Here is a 6,333-nt window from a genome sequence, read left to right on the forward strand (position 1 = left end):
AAATGGAGAAGAATCCCTTGCAATGCTCAGGAGACCGCAGGAGGCTGTGCTTTGGGAATGAATGGCAGCTTGAGGAGAAGGATTGTTGGAAATCTCCCACACCCATCCTGTGCCAGCCATGATCCGTAACTCCAAGCTACAGAAAAGACTCAGAATTGACATCACCATGTGTGACCATGGCAGGTTAGGGTCCTCTGCTCCATACAGCCACTCCAGGACGCAGGGTAAGGGTGAGGGGGGTCTCTTCCTTTACTACACCTGCTAGCCCAACAATAGGTCAGGGGATTGGGAATAGGGCATAGGGGACAAAGAGGGTGCAGGCCCGCCTTTATTTTGCCTGCCCCTCACTACAGGTGGCCCTGGTCATCTCTGTTTCCAGCTCACCCTCACCCCCCTCTGTACAAAGGTGGTAGGGGGTGGAGAGGCCTCTCTCCCATCCTCAGAGTACCAGAGAACCTGTGGCCTTTCTCCTAGTAACATCTTGTTTTTTCAATTAAAATATTTTTTATGTGTACCAGTCCTGGGGCTTGAACTCAGGGCCTGGTTACTGTTCTTGAATGTTTGTGCTCAAGGATAATGTTCTACCACTGGAACCACAGCTCCACTTGCAGCAGTTTTTGGTGGTTACTTGGAGATAAGAGTCCCACAGCCTTTCCTGCCCCAACTGGATTTGAACAGCGATCCTCAGATCTCAGCCTCCTGGGTAGCTAGGATTATATGTGTGAGCCACAGCACTTGGCTTTAAGATTTTTGTATTAGCACCTATTGGCTATACAAGGGGGAGAGTTCATTGTGACACTTCCATATAAACATACAGTATACTCCATTAACCTAACACTCTCCCTTGTCCCTTCTGCTTCTTCTTAAAACAATTGCAACAAGTTTCTCCTTCCTTTCTTCTTTCCTTCCTTCCTTCCTTCCTTCCTTCCTTCCTTCCTTCCTTCCTTCCTTCCTTCCTTCCTTCCTTCCTTCCTTCCTCCCTCCCTCCCTCCCTCCCTCCCTCCCTCCCTCCCTCCCTCCCTCCCTCCCTTCCTTCTTTCTTCTTTTTTGAACAGATCCTGGGGCTTGAACTTGAACTCAGGGTCTAGGCATTGCCCTTTAGCTTTTTTGCTCAAGACTGGCACTCTACCACTGAAGCCACAGTTCTACTTCTGACTTTTTGGTGCTTAATTGGAGATAAGAGCCTCACAGACTTTGCTGCCTGGGCTGGCTTTGAACCACCATCCTCAGATCTCAGCTATGAGTAGCTATGATTATAGGTGTGAGCCACCAGCTACCCAGCTTGTCCATTATTATTTATTTTTATTTACTTATTTATTTATTTATTTATTTATTTATTTATTTATTTATTTATTTTTGCCATTCCTGGGCCTTAGACTCAGGGCCTGAGCACTGTCCCTGGCTTCTTTTTGCTCAAGGCTAGCACTCTGCCACTTGAACCATAGCGCCACTTCTGGCCGTTTTCTGTATATGTGGTGCTCTGGGGAATTGAACCAGGTCCTCATGTACACGAGGCAAGCACTCTTGCCACTAGGCCATATTCCCAGCCCCTCCATTCATTTTTGACACCAGAAAGTTGAGCATTTCTAACAACTCCACCACTTGGCCACTCTGGGAGGGGCACAGTGTGTTTTCATGTTCCTATTAAGTATCAGCCTTAGGACACTGGCTATGAGGCCATATCAAAGATTTACTCTGAAGGGATTAAGCACCGTGAGTGTCCACAAAGCTTGTTCATTTATATGTAGCTCAGGTCAGGCTAGTCTCTCCCTCCCGAGTTACTGAGATGACAGGTATGCCCCACCAAGTCCAGCTTTGCCAGGGCAATTAGCAAAACATACATTAGATAGAGAAATATTCTTAAAATTATAAATCAGATTATGTGGCCTTCATCTGACTCCTTGAAACACTCCAGGTGTTACCATCATGGAGAAAACCCATGTCCATCCTGTGTGGCCTGGCTTTGCTCTCTCCCCCTCTTCTTTTACCACCTTCTTCTCCTCATTACGGTCCTCACTCATGTCAGCCTGGTTCAGCTTCAGGGTGTCTATATTTTTCCTCCTAGTTCCAGGGCTCAAAGTCAGGGATTCACAGTTGCTTGGCTCTTTTTTTTTTTTCCACAACTGGCACTCTACCACTTGAGTCACACCTCTAGTCTTGCTTTTTGCTGGTTAATTGGAGATGGAGTCTCAAGTGTGCTTCAGGTACCTGCCCTCAATCTCAGGGTCTTTGTGCCTGTTCTCTCAGCTTGGAGTGTGAGCCCGTGAGGAGTCTCTGTGCTGTCCACAGCTGCCCCCAGATGTTCTTCCAATAAATGAGAAGTGCTATGGCCTAGCTTAGTCTCCCCTGCAAAGGTGCTCCTGTGAAAGGTTTGGTCCCAGGTGGTGCTGATGGAAGGCTGCAGGGCCTGGAGGTGACGGGGCCTCATAGGAGGCCAACAGGTCATTGAGGGCGTGGCCTCAAAGGGCATTATGGGAACTCAGCTGCCTCCTCTCCCTGGCTCTGGAGGAAAGCAGTGGTTTTACAAGGCCCGGATGTGCCACTTCAGGCCCAGTGCAATAGTGCCAACTGGTCATGAACTTGAGCCTTCAGAACAGTAAGTTCAGACAACTCTTTTCTAAGTCGTGCATGTCAGGTATTGGCTGTAGTGATGGAAAGCGGATGGACACAGGCTGGGAACATGAGAAACAGGAGCTGGACCCAGGCTCTAGCACTCACCCATGGCCCTGACCAGCTCTTGTACCCCTCTGAAATTCGAATCCTCTGCTGTGGAAATACAGTGCCAGCCTTGGACCTGTGTGTGATAAGCTCATATGATCTGTGACTGTCCTGCTGGGGGTGGGGGCTGAGGAAACTTGGGGGTATCCATAAAGTGCACCCTCCAAAGGAGACTGATGGCAATAATCTGGGGCTCCAAGGGAGGCTCAAGTCTACTGCATCCACGTGGTTCATCCTTGCAGACATCCAATGCAGGCTCATAGGGACTTCAAGCAGCAAAGTCATAACAGAAGTCTCTCCCAGCCTGCTTCTTCTCATTCGAATTTCATGCTTGCTCACATGAGAAAAGGCTGAGGGACATTGTACTGCCTGTATGAACTGACCTGCTAAAAGTGAGTCACTAATACCCAAGGGAGGAAAAGCCTAGAAGGTTTACCTGAAGATGGGCAAGTGCAGTGGCTCATGTAAATCCCACCTACAGAGGAGGCAGAGATGGGAGGACTGTGGTTCAAGGCCAGCCAAGGCAAAAGTCTTGAGACCTCCTATTTGAAAAACAAACTAAAAGCAAAAAGGGCTGGAGGTGTAGACCACCTGCCTACTAGCAAGCTCAAAGTCCTGAGTTCAAAACCTCAGTTCTATACACACACACACACACACACACAAATGTGAAGTGTGTTGGGTAGAAAGGTAGAGATTGCTGGTGTTCTCATTATGATTATTTTTCAGTCTAAAAAGGTTATCACCCAACAAACAGCCACCCTCTGCTGTTTGATCCCAGGGACTCCTAGGAAGACCTGGTATGCCTGCTGTCTTAGGCAGCATTATCAAGGATGGGGGCAGGGGAGGGGGTTGTTCCAGGATCCCTAGAGCAAGCCTTGGTTCTCAGCATTTGAGGGTTCAGGGTCAGGTGCCTGTGATCCTGGGATTTGGTGAGAGGCTTGTGAATGCGATGTGGCTAAGAATGCATTCAACCAAGCTCAAGTCTAGAACTCACAGAGTCCTAGGGCTGTAGACAGGGCTAAACCTAAGCATTCACACTGCCGTAAGAAATCGTGGGGAGTTAGCTGGGCACAGGTAGCTCATGCCTGTAATCCTAATCCTAGCTATTCAGGAGGCTGAGATCTGAGGATTGTGGTTTGAGCCAGCTAGGGCAGAAAGTTTGTGAGGCCCTTTTCTCTAATTAACCACCAGGCGGGGTGGGGGGTGGGAGGGAGGGAAGCCAGAAGTGAAGCTATAGCCCAGTGGTAGAGCACTAGCCTTGAGCACAAAAGCTAAGGGAGAGCATCTGGGCCCTGAGTTCAAGCCTCAGGATGGCCCAAAAGAAAGTAGGAAAGAAAAGAAAGAAGGAAGGAAGGAAATAAAGAAAAAGAGAAATCAGGGGAGTTTATTGACAAGGACGTGGCGAAGGGAGAAGAGGGAGAAAGCAGGGGCATGCTACATGGCATGGATTTGAATTTGTTCCAAGTCTTATGACATACCTCTATACTATTTTAAGGAGCCAGGAGGAAGCCAACATGACCTAATTTATGATTTTAAGACTGTTTCTCTGCTGTATGCTTTGTTAATATGCCTTTGCACAGCTGGGGATTGTTGAGCATCTGAACTTCAGATAGGGCTGGATCAAGGTGTTGAAATGATGCCTTAGCTGGCCACCAGAGGCTCATGTTTATAATCCTAGCTACTCAAGGAGGCTGAAATCTGAGGATCACAGTTCAGAGCCAGCTTTAGCAGGAAAGTCCGTGAGACACTTATCTCCAATCAACCACCAAAAAATCCGGAAGTGGTGCTGTGACTCAAAGTGGTAGAGGACTAGCCCTGAGCACAAAAGCTCATGGGCAGTGCCCAAACCCTGAGTTCAAGTCCCACGACGACCACTACCACCACCACCAACAACAAAGAAGCCTTTCAGAACCTCTTTTGTCTCTCCCAGGCTGTTCCCTCAGTGCTGGCCTCACTCGGAGGCAGGGCATCAGTGTGTCAAGATGGCTTCCCGGTGCTCAGCGCATCCCAGATGCTCAGGAATCCCAGCAGGATTCTATGCCCAGTGAGGTTTTTATTTCCCCAGGGGTGCCAGGAGAAGTCAGAAGACCGTCTTGACTAGCTACCTGTGAATTTCCTGTTGTGCCCACTTTTAAAAAATATTATTCTGGTGGCTGCTTTTGCTTTAGGTTATTTTTCAATAGTCTCATAGCCTACATTATACTCAAAACCATGACCCTCCTACCTTTGCCTCCAGTGTAGTTGGGATTGCACACATGTATCACCTCATCTGGCTTATTGGTTGACATCATGGTATTTCACTTAATTTTTTTTTTGGTCTGTTGTGGTGCTTGAACTCAAGGCGTGGGTGCTGTCTCTGAGCCTTATTTGTTCAAGGCTAGTGCCTGCCTACCACTTTGAGCCACAACTCCACTTCTGATTTACTGGTGTTTAATTAGAGATAAGAGTCTCACAGACTTTCCTGCCCAGGCTAGCTTTGAACCATGATCCTCAGATCTCAGTGTCCTGATTAGCTAGGATTATAGGCATGAGCCACAAGTACCCGGATCACTTAACTTTTGTCCAGGTTGGCTACAAACCATACCTGGGGTGCTGATAGCCTGCCCAGTTACTAAGGATGCCGGGTCACCTCTATCAGGTATCATGCATGGAGGGGAAATTCCCTCTTAGGCAGGGGTCTTCTGTTAGAGGGAAGGACTGCCCGAGAGCACTCCTTTGTGCCTGTCAGACTGTCGGAATAGCACACAACTGCCCTTCCTCAGAAAGTCCAGGCTGCTTACAGCTCTGCCCTTGGTACAGGAATTTATTCTGCTGTTTCCTGCAGTAGACAGAACCTGTTTGCTCCACAGCTGGCAGACACAGCTAGGTTGCAGTCCTGTAGCAGGCATAGCTTGCTTCGTGTTGCAGCTCAGCAGCAGACAATGCCTGCTAGTGTTGAAGCTCCACTGTCAACACTGCCACTGTGGTCTTCTCAGGGTCTTGTCTTCAAAGAAGGAAGTTCCGGACAGTGAAGGATGAGGAAGAAGAATTTCATTCACTGAAGTATCCTAGCAAAGGCCTCTGCTGCTGTGTCTTCTTACCCTGTCCACTGGGTAATCTGTGTCCAGGGTTGGTGATTGGTTGCCCCTATGCAAATGAGGTATAGAACTGATGAACCAGAGAAGACCTGTGGAGTCACTGTGGGTCTGTAGAACTGAATAGTTCTCAATTAGGACAATGAAGAACCAGGAAAGATGGTGGTGGGACATTCTATTCTTTACAGCTGGGATTTTTTTTTTAATTAATGAATCTAGCATTTTCCATACCAGACTATGGTCCCTGCCAAGCCAGCAATGCCTTCCACTGCAAGATGTTCTTCAGGGGCCCTGATTGAGCCTTTTAGCTTTAGAATGAAATCTATCCTTTTCCTCTCAGATCTTCCCAAGAAGCAGACCCGAGAGAGAGGCTGCCGTCTGGGGATGGGAAGTGTAGTTGAAAGATCCACAATGGGATCTTTGGCCAGCTCCCCGCTACGTGGCTGCCTGGGTTTAGGTAATTCCTGACTGGGCAAGTGGGGTTGGTTGTTCTGGGCTGAAACCCCAGGTTTAGGGCTGTGCCGAGTGCCTTCTGGATGAA

This window comes from Perognathus longimembris, chromosome 10 (assembly GCF_023159225.1).
Source record: "Perognathus longimembris pacificus isolate PPM17 chromosome 10, ASM2315922v1, whole genome shotgun sequence".
In the NCBI taxonomy this organism is placed as follows: Eukaryota; Metazoa; Chordata; class Mammalia; order Rodentia; family Heteromyidae; genus Perognathus; species Perognathus longimembris.